Source organism: Lissotriton vulgaris, chromosome 4_1 (assembly GCF_964263255.1).
Source record: "Lissotriton vulgaris chromosome 4_1, aLisVul1.2, whole genome shotgun sequence".
In the NCBI taxonomy this organism is placed as follows: domain Eukaryota; kingdom Metazoa; phylum Chordata; class Amphibia; order Caudata; family Salamandridae; genus Lissotriton; species Lissotriton vulgaris.
In genome coordinates, this window is record NC_141691.1 from 616,502,211 (window position 1) to 616,522,799 (window position 20,589).

A 20,589-nucleotide genomic window follows, 5' to 3' on the forward strand; every position below is an offset into this window, starting at 1 on the left:
CCTACAAAGCAGCACACCAGAGAGCAACAGTGATCCTGTCACTGTCTGTCACGGAGGTCACAGGAACCTTGAACAGGTAGGGCGGTGCGAACGGTGTGACCGCACCGGCACCTATTTTGGGTGGGGGCACAGTCAAGTATATTATGGTTTTTAAAAAAACTTGCTGCATCCTTCCTGACCTCCAGCAATTTTCAGCAACAATAAAAATGTCATGATAAGTCTGGTGACTAATGTTCTTCCTAGAAAGAGATTGGAGTTTTGTCTAGCGGAAGGGTTGACTTCTGGAAAGGTAGCGCAGAGAGTTAATGTGCCTGCTGCAAAGAACATGCACCTACGCAGATCATAAAGTGCTCATAATGTTAACTAGGAGAGTAGGTTACTGCTTTTGTCAGAGAGATACTTTTGTTACTTGCAGTTTATAAGTTAAAATCCTAACATAGAACAGTGAGCTATTAAACTATACTGCCTACTAGTATGGTAGTCTTGTGACTTCTACACCTTGTAGTCCTTTGTCTTATGTAGCATTTTCTATACAGAGATTTACACAAATATATATGATTGTCTCTGTGTAGTGTGTGTGATGTAAAGTGCTCTGACACCGTACACTGGTATGAGTGGCGCTGTAAATCAAATTAAATGCATCTGAGAAAGAGTGTGGTTATGGAGACTTGAGGGGAACTCCTAAAGCATGTTAGTGAGTGAGTCCGAGGCATGGGTGGTCCTTGGGGGGGGCAACAACAAACATTGTTGCACAGGGCGCCACCAGCACTAAAGCCGGCTCCGCCTTCGAGGCCAGTCCGCCTCACACACTGGTACCTCCATTGGCCTTGTTTAAGCAGTAGTAGCTGCAACTAACCATGGATCGGCAATGCAGGATTGCACGCACACCAAACGTTTTCAAACTTCACAGTTTCTCTGCTTTATACCCAAGCACTTTTAACATGTGCTACCTGCACTGGGGCCACTGGAATTATGCAGCAGTGTTGACTAAATTATTCAGCAAAAAAAGGCTGCAGCATAATGCAATATATTTCTTATACTTTATTATTTTGACATTTTTACACATGTTAAGTCTCTGCAAAGATTCTGCCTCGTTAGTTCCAGTAGTGTAACATACAAATGCAGCAGTGAGAAAGGTGATTAGTCAACCTTTGCAAAGGGCCGTCCACTTTGCAGCAAAACAAGTCATGTTTTTTAGTAACTTTATCTGTTTGAGCTACAAAAATGATTAGTTAAAACTGTAAGATTATGCAGTGGATGATATATTATGTAGCAAATATGGCAGAGCCATAATTATATAGACATATTGCAAACTAGGATATTTTGCCATTCACGTTTGAACTGTTTTTGTGGAAGAAGGGAGGAGAAGTGCTGATGACAGCAACTGTATGGCTCGGAGACAAATGGCTTGTGATTCCACTTTTAATCGTTTTTGGGACATTGTGTGATTGGAAATATATCCCACTTTGTGAATGTATTTAAATGCCAATAACTCATATTAAACCTTAAATAATCAAGTGTATCTGTTGGTTGAATTAAATAGCACAATAAGCTGTAACTTGTCAGTGAAATGCCAAACAAATACTAAAAATGGGGTTTTGCACATTCTGTCCACACCTATGCCCACTGATCCAATCCTTGGGTTATCCTCGCCCTTTGAGTCTCCGCCCACAGTTTCCCTACTTTTTTTAACCCACTTCGACCACTGCTGCATCCTACAACTTTGTAGTTTTACTTTTGCCATGGTCCGTGCTCGTTTAAAGTTCCAGCATTTAAAGTGTTGTTGGCAAATAAGGCAGGGTTCAGGCATCTTGGCTGCAATACAAACTAAAAGACCACACCATGCGGACATATCTGCAATAGCGACACTTACAGGTGTCATCAATTTCCATTAGGATGTTTCGCTAACAAAATTGATCACTTCGCAGCATCCATGTACTGCTCAAGCAAATTACAGCCCTTAGCTGGGTCCAACAAACAGCAAAGTAGTAAATATCACTATTAGAGCATCCAAAATGCAGGAAACAAATAAAAAGCCTGACACTTTCCGAGGGTGTAAGGCATCCGCATGAAGCTAGTTTCTGGTTGGAGAAAGATTACCACTTAGTACTTACAAATCCATAGACAATGTAAACATCTTGATTAGTAAATTTCACAGCACACTACATTTTGGTTCGATTGATTTTTGGGACCATTTTTGCGTATGCTGGAAAAAGTGTTAAAGTTTTCGAACGTTTTCTAAAATATATTACATTTTTGCTAGTTTTTAGGACACATTTGATCAATTTTGCAAGGAAAAATGGAAGAACAATAACATAGAAGAACAATCCATTGCAAACTCAAGTACACAGCAAAATATACAATGCACAACCTTGAGAGCAGCAATCACGACAGGACAATTCAAGAACACCCTTTACCAAACCCCTCCCAGGAACCTCACCAGCAATAAACTTAAGCATCAGAAGGAATTGTGTCTATCTGGATACCACTATACTGGCACCAGTCACCTCAAATGTTTGTATTTTTTGAGGACAGACCCTTGCTCAGTAGATTGGCAACTGCAGGTCCATACAGTGGTCCAACACCCTCCATCAAGTCTCAAGGATTGGAAACTTAGGATCACACCAAAACCATGCGACGGCTCGCTTTGTAATCATCAGACTTAGCTAGAGCAGTGCCAGCTTATATCTTCTGGACTCTAGATCAAAACTTACATGCAACAAGTCATTTTAGTATCACTCGGCAAAGTCCACCCCAATACTTCCCCAAGGTGGCAAGGACCCTGATCTAGAAGGTGCTATAGCACCACACTGCATGCATGACGTCCCAGGACTGGGTTGCACATGAAAGAGGAAGAGATAATACCAAACCTACACAGCCTGACTCTGGTAAAGTTGTTATGGTGGAGATATTTCAACTGACTAAAACCAAACTGCATAGAGTGCATGTAATCTTAGAATTTTACTAGTAGACTTGCTTTCTTTGCAGATAGTAACTAAGAAGCCCAGATTCTTAATGGAGAGGATAACGCAACTTTGGTGAGCTTATATATATATATATAAAGGGGGTTACAGCACTCTATACAGTGGCAGTGTTTAAGTTTGACAGATTCAGTGAGCAAAGAGGGAAGAGCAGTTCCATTGGTCACTGAGATATGTGGAGATCAGATTCTCTTAGTAGCATAAGAAGGTAGCTCGGTTTATTTTTGGTAGTGGCTAGTGTTAATGCATGCAATTAAGATGTGTGATTGTATTGGTTAAGTTCAAACAGTATTCAAGAACGCTGTTGTTGATACATGTGGTGTAGTAATTTTCCAGTCCTTTACTGAGTCATGAATTTTTTGAGAATATCAATTTTGCTGGCAAGATAGGAATTTTCTAATATACTCTTGCTTTTTTGCATCTTAGATAGTGAAATATCAAGAAGCATTCCCCGCAGGTGCCGGTACGTGCTCGAGCACAGATGGCTTCGGTGCTCACGCACGAGTGATTATTGTCTTTCTACTTAGACTTATTTCTTTCAGTCACAGCTACTTAGTATCAAGTAAGTGAACACTTAGAGGAATAGATTCCAAATCAGGCTTCTGAAAAATTATCTAGGCTGTGATACATATATATCTTGTCGTTTTCGTTCTCAGCTGAGAGATTGAGATTTATCAACTTTACATGTTGGAGCACTTGAATTCTGATAAATGACATTGAGGAGTTGAGATGTGAGTACCTTCGTTACTATTTTTGCCCATACAACATACGCAGTATGGTGGCACACTTACCATCAACATCGAGTTTATCCCTTGTTGCACCCTGAATTTTGTAAATTACCACTGCAAGACATATTGATAGCGGTAGAGAAGTTTTCTCCAGTTTAGTTTTTACCTCTTTTCTCTTTCTATTTTTTGACCTGGATTAATTGTCCGATGTTTATATCATTCATGTAATCAACTGTTCAAATTAGATGCTAGAACACATATCTAGCTTCAGTGTTTTTCATGAACTGCCTTCGCAAATTATTTAATGAGATATTAGTTGTAGTTCTTTGTAAACAAATGAAATGTTAACATGGATTATTGATACGTTGATACGTTGTCTCATTCTTACAGTGCCCCTGAAGAAGGGAACCCCCCGAAATGCATTGGGCCTATTTCTCAACTATGTCTTAACCTTCATCAAAAAGTTTCTCAACATCAGAGTTATTACAACAAATTTATAATGTGATGACATTTACTTGTTAATTTTCAGATTGTGTATTGATTTCAAAATGAATATGTTGAAATGAACAAGATTTACAAGCAAAAGATTATATAAAGCTATGTTTTGAAAAAGAATTTCTTTCTTTGAATTTTCTCTTCGAGTGATAACATTGAAATATTACAGGTTATCAATTGTTCACATTGGTTATACTTTAAACATATAGGAGTGCGCTTGGTAAACTAGTGGAATTTTCCACCAGAGGTTGATTGTTACTTTGGGCTGGCTGCCTTACAACCAAGCAGCACACAAACAGTGTACAAATATTATATGAACAGTATATTAGTATTACATTAGGGAGTGCGCAGATAAGAAAAACATTTAAAACCAAACTGTGCCACAATGACTGCCTTCACAGGAAGGGCTCACGCCTCCCGCCATTCATAATTCAACAATCCCCACCCAGGTCCCAATTCCAAACCCTCCTCATCCAGTCAAAACTTGCTGGGGAGATAACTAGAGGTAGGCGTAACTTGTGAAAATTTCTGTAGTGTAATTAACCATAATTACAACAAAATTACTTGAGGAGCATAACCCACTATTTACGGCTACTCTGTTAGACCAAAATTGACCCTTGCGTCCAAAATGGACCAAGGATATATGTAGCACTATTAAAATAGAACTAAAGACAACAGAACAAAAGCAGCAGCAGTTGCTCGCTATGTTAATTAGTCCTCTGATCCTGTGATAGGATTTGTGTCAAATTACTCATACCTATGAGAACAGGCATAATTGCATAATGTTTGGTAATTCTGTATCAAAAGAATAACGCAAAATGACTATGATTATGCCATCGAAATTACATTTTAACCCAGAACTAATGGTAACAAGTGAACAATAGAACTGTGATATTTTATGTTCCCTCAACTCTCCTATCAATAACCAAGCCTATAGAGAGCTAAACACAGGGAGCTCTTTGAATCCAGTAAAAAGACCGAAAGAGCATGTTGGAGCAGAAGATATCAGAAGAACTGGCTCTGATGGGTGTAATATTCTTTCAACAGGTCCGCAAAGGGGCATATCATTTCCCAATCACAACATAAACAAAATGCAAGATCCTAATAATATCCCACCCTCCGAAACCTAGGAGCTCAGGGCTGGCTACTCTTCCCTACCCATAGGGGAGTTTCCTTGGTCAATTATTCCCCCAGCCTATATCCCTGGAGTTATCACTCCATAACTTGAACACTAATTGATTGGCATGGGAAGAAGACATGGGTACAACCTCAGAGAGCAAATGTAGAATCGGACCCCCCTGCAAAATCCATCATTCAGATGCTTAGGCTGGGTCTCCATGTGTATCATACCATCATTCATTAATAATTAGTAAATGGGCTGACCTGCAATAAGAGGTGACAACTGCCATTGCACCTCCGCCGCCCAACCCACCAAGTTGAGATGTAAAACACTTATCTAGAGTGATTGCGGGATACCCTTGATTACACAAAAAAGTTCTTAGGATGGAACTGATCAGCCTGAAAAACATGAATACTGGATCACAAAAGGGAAATTCTGTAGCTGGTAAAGCAAGCGTGGTACGGCAATCATCTTAAAGATTCTGATCTGCCAAGTAGCGATAGAGATAGGGGCATCCAGAACACTATGTCGATTCTTCAGTTGTAAATTTGTGGTTGGATGTTTCTCCTCCAAGCATATTTATCACAACAGTGAACGGATCACCTAAAGAAGGCGGGCTGCCAGGGCTTTAGACAGGATCTTGACCTCCACACTTAAGAGGGCGAGAGGGCGATATAAAGAGCAGAATTCAGAAGGCTGACTCAGCTTCTGGATCACCACTAGCTCGACCAGTCTCCGATCCAGCTGGGACTCTACCATTTACAGGGACTTCTCTAGCATTTTGGCAAAACAGTCAATCAACCTAGATGAATTAAACTTAACAAATTCAGTGGGGAACCTATTCAGGCTCAGGGATTTGTGAGATTTTAACTCTCAGTTGCGGAGATAGAAACTCACTAGTAAATGTCATCCTCCAGAAGGAGCCCTCTTGTTTCTGGAGAGATGCCTCAATGAGAGGTCATCCATAAAACAGTGCAGAGCCTAATGAGGAGATGGCACTTTGTGTCTACAACGTAGAATTATACGAAGCAAAGGTCAGAGATATGTTCTAGTCACCTATGATTCGGACTCTGCTGACAGTTAACTGCATAATCTGATCTCTTTTAACAACCCATATAGAATACTGTTGGCTTTGTTCCCCCAATGCTATATGTGGTTCTGAGCTGCACAATTGTGAGAAATATTGGGGAGCATGGCCGAAGACGAAGTCTCAAAATATTCCTACTCTAAATCCAGGAACTGTGACTCTAGATTTACCGCCACTTGCTGTCAGGTACAGATCCTGCCTGACACGTACTTGATGAGGTCGCCTCTTAAGAAGACTTCCCAGAGAATTATGGGTGAATCCACTAAGCCCCTAGTTCATTCAAAGTATTCTTCGGTCTTTTTTTATTTGATGGGATCTAGACTTTATGCCAATAAGCTACGAAGTTCACAAGTGCCTGGCCGGCTTTCCACTATCAGCCCCCATTATGACAGTCAACTTAACCAGTGAATGGCCCAACAAGCCGTGGGCCAATATATGCGATTAGAGACTCTTTGGAGCTCACAATTCTACATTAGTAAATAGTTCTATCTCTAGATGGTTTTGTGGGCACTGAAAATGAATGTGTGACAGCACTCACTAGGGCTAAACACATGCCACATATCTGCCCCCCACGGGCTTCAAGGAATCTGATGAGCACTGTAGAAATCCACTGAGTGGGACCCACTATCCCTGTCCTATCCAGCTTCCACGTCAGTCATCCCATTTAGGTCACCTCCCAGACACCAAGAACCAGAAGGGGTTTGAACTAGTAGTTGATCAAAGTCCTACAGAAAGGTTGCAGTCAGGGAAATAGGTATACACACTTATCAGGGCTAGGGGCCTGAAGTACAGCGTCACAGCAATCGTCAAATATCTCCCCATACTGACACTCCATTTCCTTAACAGCTGAAAAGGAACCAGATTCTGAATTAATATGGTAGTGTTTCTACACCCTCTAGTAAAGTCAGCATAAACTACCTGTGAAAAGCAGTATCGCTTTAGAAAGAGGCATTTATTACCCACTCAATGAGTCTCCTGTAGAAAGAGTACAACAGGTCAAGCCTCTAATCTGTTTTAAGAACCTCTTCCTTTTTGATATTGTCACATAAATGATTGACATTCCACATGAGAATTCAGAGTCGGCCTTCCTGAGGTTTTGTTCTAGCATCACCCACAAGGGAAATCCCAAGTTTTCTAGTCAGTGTTGTGACTCCAATCCAGTGCTCCGCTATGAGTTGCCCATGTATAACCATCATAAATACCCCAGAGAACATTTCAAGAACATGAAGCATCCACCGCAGGATAGAGCAAAAGAAGTCGCCAACAAGGCTGAAGATCAAATCAATTTCCAGGTGCCATATTCCAAAATCCCACCACCCAAACATGCACATGTAATGGATAGTGCTTCAGGAGGGCATTGACCTGTTCAAAGTCTGAATGAGGAGTAGTACCAGGGCCTTACCAGGAGTGGCGGCCGGCACAGATTGGTGGGGTGGAGGGGGTGTAAAAAAAGTAAATAATTTTTTTTTTACCTCCTACCTGATTGCAACGTCTCTCCTCAGTCGTCTCTCCCAGCCAGAACAGGAAGCACCAGGCTCTCCACAGCCAATCACAATGCTGCAATGAAGCACTGCGATTGGTCTGGCGCTCAGACAGGCAGTGGGAGCCTGGGCATGTGTGTCCATCCAGGATGTAATGCAGCCTGGGTGGAGAACATGCAATGTGTGCATGAGTGTTTGGCTGACCCGAGATGGCAGGCCAAACATTCATGCGCACTTGGAGTGGGGAAACCACGACTCCACCTGCTGCTGTCTGAGCAGCCCAGCCCGCAAAGCTGCTGCAGCAGGAAAACATAACATTATTTTAAAAAGTGGGGCGATGCTCCTCTGCCTTAGAGGAGGAATCGCCACTGCTTTCCGGACAGTAAAACTGGAGCAGAGCCTACAATGAGGCAGCCGATACAGATTCCTTTAGCAGGAAGACCACCACAGATGTTGATGATCAACCGGCAAAGGGTAGCTTCTTTTTCAACCTGATGCAGTGGCGGCTGGCACATATCGGGGCTGTCAGGGCAAAGGCGGGGAGCGGGAGGAAGGTCAAGTAAAGAAAAAAAAGAAAGAAATTTTCCTTACATCCTTGCGGCTCGTCTTCGTTCCTGTGCTCGGCAGGAACCAGGAAGCACACCCAGATTTGCGATTGGTCTGAGCACCGTGGTTCGGCGCTCATCCAGGGAATGGGGGCCTGGGAATGTGCATGTTCTCCAAGCAGGCTGTAATGCAGCCTGCATGGAGAACATGCAAAGTGCACATGACGGTTTGGCCAGCCCAATAGGGCCGGCCAAACAGTCATTGTGCACTTAGGAGGGTGCCACTACTCCTCCTCTGCTCAGAGACCAGAGCAGACCCGCCACGCCGCAGCAGAAACAAATAAAATGATATTAACTACTAGTTATTATCATTTTATTTTTCCTTTATTTACACTGCTGAGAGCAGTGGGGTGATGCTTCTCCGCCTCAGCGGAGAAGCCGCCACTGACCTGATGTCATTTCTCTCCTCCACCCGTTCCCAGGCTGTCACCGGAGTGTCAAACAACTATCAAAAATTAAAAATTACGTTCAATTTAGCCGAGTAGAGGTCTATGTATTGGAAAATCATAGCCTGTAGCGTTCTTTTAACCTCTTTAAATGTCCTTTGCCGTAGCTACACCATCTTTGTGTAAGATCATAATTCACTGCAAATCTCAGTGGACAGAGCCCTGCTAATGAGTGAATTGGAGGATAGGACCTCTCTCTTGACAGTTCTTAAAGCAGGCGGGCCCTAACTGGTGGCCGGAAGGGTTGGGTGTACCCCCCGTTCCAGTTACCAAGGTCAAGAACCTGGGGGTTCTGATTGATGATAAACTTACCTTTAGGCCCCAAGTCAATGCTATGACGTCAGCCATTAATTTTACACTGAAAACAAATCAGGAAAATTCTTCCTTTTATACCCGACAAGTGCAGGAAAACAGGGGTGACGGCCTTGGTCTTATCTCGCCTCGATTACTGCAACAGTCTACTGCTTAATGCCCAACAGGGGCTTCTCAACAAACTACAGGCATTGCAAAACGCAGCAGCTCGTCTTATTACAGGTGTACCAAAGTTAGCCTACGTCTCCCAGGAATTGGTGAAGCTGCACTGGCTCCCAGTGCGGAAACGGATCTCCTTAAAAGCCTTGTGCATAGTTTTCAAGGCCCTTCGGGGGCTTGGCCCGGCTTTTCTAACACAGTACTTTCAAATGGTACCAGCCGGGTAGACACCTTAGGTCAGCAAGTCTGGGGCTGATCATCACCCCTCGGATAAGAAAAGCTCGATGGGGTGGCAAAAGCTTTATACTGGGAGCTTCTAGGGCTTGGAATGCTCTGCCTTTGGCGCTTAGACAGATTACAGATTTAATGACCTTCCGCAAAAACTTGAAAACATGGCTTTTCGTTCAGTAAGTATAGGCTAGGCTAGGGGAGCTCTCATTCAGCGCCAGGACACCGATGGTAACAGTGCGCTCTATAAATGTTATAAATAAATAAATAAGGTTCAAGGAGAGAAATAAGCAAATCTACATCACCATCCCATTAATTTAGTTAAGCCAAAAGCATGTTTTTCACCAGCTGCCTTTCGAAAACCACACAGACCATGCAAAAGTTGTGAATAAAAGATATATCTGCAGACTAAGGAAATGGTAATAGGCCGCTACCGCAGCTGCACTTACAAGACATATAATGAAGAATATTTACCGGATCTCTCCCTGGCACAAGTTGGAAGAGTTGCATCTGATTAAAACAAACCACTTGAATCTAACTACCAGCTACGCCTTCAATTTCAATATATACGCTGTGGACAGTGCTAATTCTAATACTTCCTTCCATGTGTTGGTTGCTCGACCCCAGTGAGAACACATCAGCCCTTTAAATGCCTGCGTGATTTTATTCTGCACACTGAACTAAATAAATACCATCATGCAGTGTGTACTGCATAGAGTTTCTGACAACGGTTGTGTGTTTGGTTTTGAAAGAAATGTCTTTGTGCTCTCTATTGGCACGGTTTGTGCTGCCATGACCACAGCCAGCTCTTTCAACACAAAGAAAGGTCTTTAGTTGGCACTACTCTGCTTTTGTTCTCCTTTCGTGCATCTTACTCAGGCTGAAGTTCTCAATGAAAAACTGTGTACTAATGCTATGCACAACTTACGACGAAGAAATCAAACTGGTCTTCCTTCTTCTATTCGGATCCTATTGGCCAGCTGCCAATAGTCACAAAGTCTCTTCCCATCGGATTGGGAGCAGTTCATAAAAGCCCTATTATTCTAGCCTATTATGAAATGCAGCACACACAAACCTCCATTCTTTTCCAGAGGCGGAAGTCCTCGTGCACACATGTAGTACAAGGACATATTTTTCTCACCCTATCGACCACTTGCGTGGAGGCAAAAACCTAAAACAGAAACAGGGAAACGGTTACAAGTTCAGACCGTCCTAATACAAGCTAGTTCTGGTGGATCCTTCAAAGAGCAGTCGCTAGATGTGTATATCCAGTGGTAGATGAAGTTCGATTCAATACTTACACACACAACAATACCAGTATTATTTTAGAAGTCATCATGCTTTGGATGAAACCACACTTTCATTAAAGTTAAGTTGTTCTACAAAAAAGGATCAGTCATTTCCCTGGAGACATTACTATATATGAAAATAGGATTTAGGAAAAAACTGACTAGTATAACGGATTAAAACTTGATGGGACTCAATGCCTTCTTTGCAAAGGAGTGGAGCTGAGAATTTGGGGAGGAGAGGAGATGTGAAATTAAACTGAACATTTTAAAAAGCAACCTGCAACAGGTAATTTAATAGAGACCTGACAACATTTAAATACCATGTTAAGAAGTGGTAAAGCAGATCATGCCTCTTCCCCCCTCGAGTAAATGGGATATTGCAAGTTTCCAGACTGAATTAGTAAATCAAATTATGAAAGTTCTTACACAGCTCACAAAGCAGATAACGCCAATTTTCTCCAATTACCAGTAAATCATACAGACTTTACACACTGCTTCAGAAAAGAACATTTTGTTACAACGGTTTACTCATTTCCACCAGTTCACACTATGCCTTCTGAGTTCAGAAAATAACCCCCAGCTCTTGCACTACTCCTTGGATATTCTCTCACTGACCAGTGTCTCCTACAAGGCAGTTACTTCTGCTGCGCCCAAGATAGTGGCCTCAGGAATTTGCCCCTCGTTCCTCTGGACAGGTCGTCAACTTCATATGAAACAAGCACATGGAGAGGCAACAAATAAAATAATGACAAAATGTATCAATACAACAAAATACAGCTGATGTCCTTCATTCATGTATAAAAAGTCCTGTTTTAATAAGTCTTCTTGACACGATGATACAAGTGAGCAGCCAATATTCTCAATATAGGATAACCAATGAAACAGCCAAGAAACAGCCAACGCGTTCCGCCCGAAGCAGGCTTCCTCAGGGCAGAAATTTCTTAAATTAACAGCAGTTACAATATTGGGACCTCAAGTGGTAAAATACGTAGAGAAATTAACTTATATGCCCGAAATGCATTGGGTATTTTAACATGAAATATTAAAGACTGCTTGCGATGGACTTTTTGCATCAATCGTATTCTTACTAAAAGGCCTGGATGGGCACAGTTTGAATATAAGAAACTTGTAAATTGGCATTATACCCCGAGTGTTGGACCTCTGGAAGAAATGGAGATAACAAAAGTTGGACATACAAGAGTTTAAATATGGTTAAAATTTGGAATATTGCGGACAAAAGTAATTAGTTGTTTAAATTAGAGGTGCACGCTAAATTAGCAGCACAAAGCTGTGCATTTGGTTTTGGGGCTACACAGTCCCTCACCTTTCAAAGTAATGGCACATGAAGACACGATTGCAGAAGACGCTGTGATATTATCATTAGATGCCCGCATGTCATTTGCCTTGGTGGAATGGCCATTCCTTTTTGCGGTGCTTCAGCACATGGGATTTGGCCTGAAATGTTGTGCATGGATAGAACTCCTATACACCAAGCCTTTGGCCCAGGTTGTAGTAAGTGGTCGAATCTCGACAGAATTCCCGTTGGGAAGAGAGACGAGACAGGGCTGTCCCTTGTCGCTGTTTCTTTTCGCGATGGTGCTAGAGCCCCTGGTGGCATGGATCCGACAGGACCTGGTCATCCAGGGGCTGTGGGGGGCAATGGGGTGGTAAGATCGTATCTCACTATACGCAGACGATATCCTTCTCTATTTGTCCTCCCGGCACGATCCATAAATTGCCTACTTGATATCTGTGCTGCCTATGGGCGTGCCTCGGGCTACACGATTAATTGGGCAAAATCCCTCCTATACGTGCTACATGGACCCGTGCCGAAGCTCCCAAGACACTGCAACATCCAGGTTGCGACTGAGGGATTCAAATACCTTGGTACTTATATCACCCATGTACATCACCGCTTTATAACAGAAAACCTCACAGCACCGCTTGCAAAACTTCAAAATGATGTTAAACACTGGCGCTCATTACCGTTAACTCTACTTGGACGGGCAGCCATTTTTAAAATGATGGCGCTCCCCCGATTTTTATACACTCTCCAAGCTACACCATTCCCTGTGGCACCCACATATTTTACAGCGATAGATGCTGAAGTGACCAAACTATTATGGGATGGCAAAACTAGTCGGATAGCTATGCAAAAGCTAATGAGGGGGTGGTACAACGGAGGCATTGCCCTTCCCAATATTAAACTACTACTACTGGGCTGCTCAGCTTATGGTCATAAATCAATAGTTACACGTGCCACAGGAGGAGCCAGCATTTCGCATGGACAGGCATTTACTTGACCAGGAAGGTATCATAGGGACATTGTACAATACGAAACGTTGGACCACGCTTACAGACCCAACGGCCCACACAGTCAAGATCTGGTTTGAAGCACAGAGAGCGCTGGGTTGGGAAGGGATGCTCACGCAGGCAACACCTATATGGGACACACAGGCTGGGCAAACGGAGCAATACGAAAGGTTTCCGTCAATGGGATCTATTTGGGATAATGAAGATAGGGGATCTTTGGAAAAAAGGGGATATCATTCCCTTTGACCAACTACAAAGCACATACGACCTAGCACCCACAGAAACTTTTAGATATCTACAGGTAAAATACACGCATTGCCACGCGACACGACACTACCAGAAGCCTCGCCACTGGAGGATAGACTTCTCACTGATCACCTGCATAAAAAAGCCATATCTTTGGTGCATCGGAAATTAGTAAACAATCCGTCAAATCCCACGATAGTCCTTAAGGAAAGGTGGGAGACGGATCTAGGACACATGGATGAGGCGGACTGGCAGGAGGCGATAGCATCACCAAGGGAGGTAGCAATCCCCTCGAGACTTCGTCTATTGCAACTTAAGATACTACACAGAACATACTACACACGCACCTTATTACATAAACTGGGAACCACTGACACCCCACTTTGTTTAAGGCAGTGTGGCCTCCCGGGTACGTTTCTACACATTATCTGGGAGCGCCGAGACATCAAGTCATATTGGGCATTGTTAGAAATGGGATTTCTGGTTGGCTAAGGCTTGGGCCAAAGCCAGGCAAAAACCACCATTCTAGTCAGGGCAAGGCAGTTACACGCCAAAGAGAACCCCTGCTCACCCCATTGGTAGCTTGGCACGAGCAGTCAGGCTTATCCCGGTGGCCATGTGTAAAGCATTTGCGCACGCACACAGCAACACATCCCAGGCACACCACAAAAGGAACTCCACACAAGGTTATATCAAAAATAGCCTTTGTATTCTCATAAAAAACATTGGAATAGTAATCACACAATATACACTGTGCCAACTGCCACTGGGCAATCTTTACAAGGGATTATATATACATGACATGGCCACAGGGACCACTGTCAGAACCATCACAAAGCAAACTTGGTAAAAGTAAAACAGATCATAAACGTACTACCAGTAACCACTGGTAATCACTGTACTTAGCATCAGCCTGTAACAAACTACATTATGCACAGTATCACATCAGGAGCGAATTACATTCTACACCAACCTCACCAGCATAAACACATTATGCAATCCTCTCATAAGTCTAAATACATTAGACACTAACCTCCTAATCATAGCTCACATTAGGGGCGTAAATCACAGTGAAACATAATCTCACTAGCATAAACCAGAATATGCAAAACAACCTCATAATCATAAAACACATTTAGAGGTATAACACAGAGTGCGTAATCATACTACAGACATTACATTTCCTAGCACCATAATCACCCTAGGGCCTGCTGCCCTATATTCCTAACAGTCCCCTGGCCAACTGGCCATCTCAAAGAGGGGGTGAAATGCCCTGTGTCCCAAAAGTCAGGAGGCGCTGCCAAAGCAGCGAAAGTCAAGGGTGCGCAATCTGCGCAGGCCTAAACGTTGCAGCTGCCCACTACTTGCTGGGCAGCTGTAAATGTCAGGGGCAAAGGAGCGCAGCTCTCTCCTAACTCAAAACATGCCCCCCAAAGAACTGTGCGCCTAAATGGGGCAGCTGCCCACTACTTGCTGGGCAGCTGTGACTCTCCAAATGAGGCTTGGCGCCACGGTGCCCTTTGATTCCCTGTGCCAACGTTGGAGCCACCTAGGCTCTAATAACAATAATGCCCGTGGGGGAGACCTGGCGAGAATTCCCATGCCCACCATGCTGGAGCCACACAGGGCTCTAGACGAACAATGCCCGCAACTTTGGAGCTGCCCGCTGTCCTGGCGGGACCGCTCAGACTCTGACCATCACGGGGAAAAGCACGGGCCCCTCTGGCCCTTTTAGGAACACATCACCAGAAGTGCCTCCAAGCCCCACGAGCGGCTAAAGAGAAATAGTCACTCCCCCTCTCATTGGAGAGGCCCGCAATGGCAGGTCCGCTCAGAAAGCAAACAAAAGGAAACACCCTCAAGCCGCCCCTTACCGGACTGGTCTGGAGGCGCTCCTCTTCCCTCCTTTGGCGGCGGTCTCTTGGCTTCACCGGCATGCAGGCATCAGGAGAGCCCCCACTCTCCTGACTCCCTCTCCTCTCTGCTGCGGGACCGGCACGCTGGGCTTCTCCCTTGCTGGGGAGACTCAGACGGCGGTCTGCAACACTTGCGGGGCTTCCCTCTCCTCACGGGAGCCCTGCGCTGCCATCGGCGGCCTCGGCCGCTGCCACTCTTTACCCTGGCAGCACACGGGGCTCTCCCTCAGCCACGGGAGCCCCGCCAACCTGCTTCAGCCCTTCGGTCTTCCTGGCTTCACCTGGGCCCCTTCATGGGACCCATACTTCCTCTCAGGGTTTGTGGAGGCGGGGTAGGCTCCCGCCCTCCTGTAGACACGCAGCTCTCTTTTCGGCCGCATTTCCTTCCCGATCCCGTCCCGCAGGCCCCGCCCACAACCAGGGGGGCCGCTGCTGAAGCTTCTGCTCGTTAATGAGGGGTAGGCTCCCTCGGATTACATAAAATTAAGAGGCGGCATAAGCGGGGTGGGCACCCGTATTTAGTCATCGAAATAAGCGAGGTGGGCTCCCGCCAGTCCGCATAAAAATAAGAACAAAGCGGGGTAGACTCCCGCCATCAAGGCACCACAATGCGGGGTGGGTACCCGCTCCCGGCAGCATCACGGGGGAATCCCTCGAGTGGGGACTCCCTCAGGCAGCGGCGTGTTGCAGAGCTCCAGCACCTCTTCAGGAGCCCAACCTCAGTGCTCCCAGGGCGCAAAAGCAAGAGGAAGCAACAAAGTGCTCAACAGGCGCTAGAAGCAAAAGCCCACAGTCGGTAGGGACAAAGAAAAAGCAGGCATTGTGGAGGGCAGGCACAGCCCTATTCAGGTCCCAGGTGCAACTCCTCCCTCCCATCTGCATGCAGATCTCTCTATTCACCATGGGGCAGACTCCCCCCTGTCTCATGGAGCCACCCACATCATCCAGCAGCTGTCAATCACAAGCCAGACATGCAATTCACATCAGGCAGGCAGACACACAGCACACAGAAATGCCAACTTCTAAAAGTGTCACTTCTCCACCAGTCACCATAAATCTGTGCACACCATGGCGCAGCATTTATTCTCACGAGTTCGCACATACTAAACTCGCCCCAGCACTCTTCTCATATCAGGAACTACCATGGACACACATCTCCCCCATGCATTCCTATGGGAGGGCAGGCCAATCTCACCACACATACACAGAGAGCGCACCCACTTTACACTGGACCACAGGGCTAAAGTGCGCAGAGGCCTAAAAACACCAACACCAGGTTACAGAAACAGGCTAGGAGAGAGCAAAAAGTTTGGGGTGAACCTGCCAAAAGGCCAAGTCCAACAGGCATCAATTATGACCACCATGTCACAGGGATAGCTTTTCACCCAGAACCAAAATGCTGCCTGCTTAATTTCTGGGAGCCAACAGACCTCACTCATTCGGATCAAGACTGGGTAACCCTTGGTCTGGCCCTGGCCAAAAAGAATGTAGCGGTTAACTGGGGATCCAGGCAGATCCCAACTCTGCACAAATGGTGCCAAAATATGGACACGTCCATGGTGACTGAAGGAGCTGTGTACGTCCATAGGGACTGCCCCAAAAAATGGGCCTGCATTTGGGGAAAATGGAATGCCTACCGCGGCAATATCTGTGAGCCCCCACAAGAAGAAACAATCTCTGATGTTAGGCGCGCAACACCCATTGGACTCACCGGGCTTCAGCCCCCCCCCTCCCCCGTTGTGTATGGCAGACCGGGATGAGACAGATCCCGGGCACACATACAGCAGCACCCGAACGTTTCACATGTCTTTAAAAGACCATTTGAATGTTAATTAGGCCTTGCAGTTGTTTCACCCCTTCTAAGTGCCCCTGCAGCTCCACTTTGCCTACTGATTAAAGGTTCAGCCCCCCCCGAAATTTTCTCTTAGCCCCCCCCGCCGAAATTTGGATCTAGTTGCGCCTCTGGTACTTAGCATATAGGCCACTCAATAGATATGACTTGTTTCTTTGTAGCACTGTAAATGGCACCAATTAGTTCCAGACATGCTATATCTGAATACACGCATGTAATGAAATGCTGACAAAATGTGGTTGTATGACTAGCAACAATTGTTCCTTGTTGAAAATGTAAAAAAAAAAAAAAAAAAAAAAAAAAAAAAAAAAATCACAAAAAATGCGACCTTGCGTCCAAAACAGATGCAAGGACGAATTTCGCACTAAAATATAGTGGCAACGCGTTTCACAAATGTTTTTAGTTTCAAATATTTATGCAAAATGAAGTTATATAAATTTCCCAAACCCCTAAAGATATCTCCCATAGCAAGCAATTTATCTCTCATCGAGAATTCCTGATTTTATTTATATTCATGTACAAAGTATTTGAGGACCATGGTTTCAGAACATTATTGACCCAAATAGCAGCTTCCACCTCTTCCTTTTCAAAGAAAGAGCTCCAACCCATGGAAGCATCTAGCCCAGAGCAACATTTTCTCCTCTGCATAAGTTTCCAGAGGCAGGACTGTTGCCATTACCGATGTCTCTCCACTTCAGGCTCCAGTGGCAGCTCGGGATGGTGTCAATGCATTTCACTCACACGCACTGTCTAGTGACTGAGAGCATGAGCAGACTCAGTGCCGGCAATCAAGATGTTACTGTATGACAGGAATGCCAGCCCCGTGACTGTACTTAGGCAGTGCTCGGCTTCTGCCAGTGTGCAGTCAGGGTTGGGGGAGGGGCATTTATATTATGATGCGGTGGTTCAGCGAGATAGGGCTTATGATGCAGCAAGGCCTTCTCCCAAAATAATCCAGGAACGCCCAGTGATGCCCCGAATCCTCCTCCCTTATACGATCTACACATTTGAGTACTGGAATGAAATCAATGTGGTTACCATCTGTGCTGTATCAGAGGACATATGTACTTGCGAATCAATTATCACCTTTCTTGCATTCAGGGTTTTGGGTCAAGACCCTTCAGGTCTAAGACCCAGAAGCAATATAAAAGACATTGAAAACTGGCCCCTAACGGGCCTTATATTCAGGTTGACTTCAATGGCAAAAAACACTAATGGTTTTCTGAAAAATTAATGTAAAAAACGTTAAAATAATCCACATCAGCGAATTAGTTCCGGTTTATATTTCCCACGTTTTATTTAATCTTGCATTCCCTAACCGTGCTAGCCATTTTCAGGAAGTTGTGTTTTTGCATATTTTTTTTTAGCATATTTCTTTTATATAGTGTATAACTTGAACGAAGTCACCTTCAGGTGTTTAACGAGCCACGGTTGAAAGGTGTGGCGTGGAGGTTGAAAGCAGCAAGTTTCTCACAGTGCCTGTCAGTTGGTCAGAAAGGTGTTCAGAATACAAGGTCATTCAACTCTTGGCCTCTCTGCAGAGAGAACAAAGCAATGGTCACATATTCCATTTGCAACTGTGCTTCTGTGCAAATGGTTGATGAGAAGGTACAGTTATAAAAATATTGACAAAGTAAAAGTAAAAGAAATGCAGTGCTTACAAGGGAGTGCATGCGGTGTGTGTTTATAAGGGAGATGAAGTGAAGGAGATGCAAGTAAGTGTATTTAGGAGAGTACGAAGAATGTAACGAAGAGGAAAAAGGTGAGCTGTAATTAAGAAAAGCCGATGAATGGGATGTGGAGAAAAGAAGGCATACATGTCCAACACAGATTGAACATAACGAGAGTGATTGAGGCACCTTTCACAGGACCATTAACGTTTAATTCAGAGTCTCACAATTTCAGAACAGAAAAAAATACTATTCACCGTTTACAAAAAATCATTGTTGTTACTCCTTTATCTTAAACAGCTAACAACCACTGAAGAAAGGCCAATAGTCCTGGCTGTTTTTCGGTGCATGTCAGTTGTGGTGTTCTGTGCCTGGATGTAATAACCGAGAGCTCAGAGAGGAAACTAAATATTGATTGCGTAGCCCACTATGGAAATGACAAAAATGTAAGTTACATGCTTAAACCACACCCGTAATTACATAAGCAATGCCCCTTTCAAAGCCCCCCTCTTTTTTTCACTTAAAGCCTTGCTTGCTTTTATATTTTGGCCTATTTATCTGCACTGTATGTGGTGTCAGAATCTCCGAGTGTTACAATTTACATGGCTGTTCATTAGCATATCCCATAAAACACTCTGGTAGCAAGATACCAATTTCACCAATTAATCCCTTACCCATTTGTAATTATCAGATGTTTTCACACAATACAAACCTACAGCAAAACAATTCCTTTTAAAATAAAAAGAAAATCTAGGAGGTTTTCAAAACATTAGAAAACCCAAACTTTAACAAAGGTAATAACCTTATTGACTTTCATATAGTGGAAATGATATTAAGTTTCACAAAAGACAAGTTACTTACCTTCAGCAACGCGTTATGTGGTAGAGAGACTATCTAGTCGCAGATTTCTTATCTTGGAATAATCCCCAGGTATCAGACTGGATCCAGGAATTTCTCGAGAGCAATACCCCTGTGCGTGGTAGGTGGGGTCGTTTGACTCGCGTGGCGTACTCCACATTGAAGTAACGTGTGCAGTGCCTCTATAGGCACCACCCTAGAGCACTGACATCAGGTTCAGTTTGCGATTTTCCAAACCAGAATAGCAGAGCCACAAAGAAAACTCACCACTTGTGTCTGAAACTAGGGCCCTGAAAAGGGAACAGCCCTGTACGTAAAAATTCAGTCGCAGGGCAGGGAGGATGGGCGTGTGGGTCAGTCGGTAAGGAATCTGCAGCTAGATAGAGTCTCTGTCAGATAAGGCATTACCAAAGGTAAGTAACTTGTTCAAGTGACAGGTTTCTAGCTGCAGATTCCTTACCTTAGATTACATACCCAAGCAATACCTCCCCAGAGGTGGGTCTGCGAACCGGATTTAGACTAGAAAGTCCTGCAGGATCGAATGGGCAAAGTGCCTATCCCAACAGACCCGACTGTCCTGGCATTAGTGCTTAGTCAAAGTGTGCAAACAGCTCACACCGCAGCCTGGCAGATATGCAGGAACGGAACTCTGCATTCAAACGCTGTGGTCGTAGCCTTTGCTCTGGTGGAATGACAATGCAAGCCCTCCTGGGGTTGCTTCTTTACCAATGCATAGCAGATTGTAAAGCACAGCACAATCCATTGTGAGATGGTTCGTTTCTGCACAGCCTTCCCCATCTCGA

At 44.3% G+C, this 20,589-nt stretch overlaps 1 protein-coding gene across 4 annotated transcripts in view; it reads right to left on the minus strand.

Moving 5' to 3' along the window:
• Nucleotides 1-20,589, minus strand: part of YAE1 (YAE1 maturation factor of ABCE1) — a 618,218-nt gene that overhangs the window by 119,874 nt on the left and 477,755 nt on the right. Inside the window, exon 1 of one of the 4 annotated variants that reach the window (XM_086964858.1) lies at nt 18,666-18,793. The exons of the other annotated variants lie outside the window; for them this stretch is intronic. The gene's annotated coding sequence lies outside the window, so the exon portion shown is untranslated. Of the gene's footprint in view, nt 1-18,665; nt 18,794-20,589 lie in introns of those variants that run through there. 4 annotated transcript variants of the gene reach the window in all.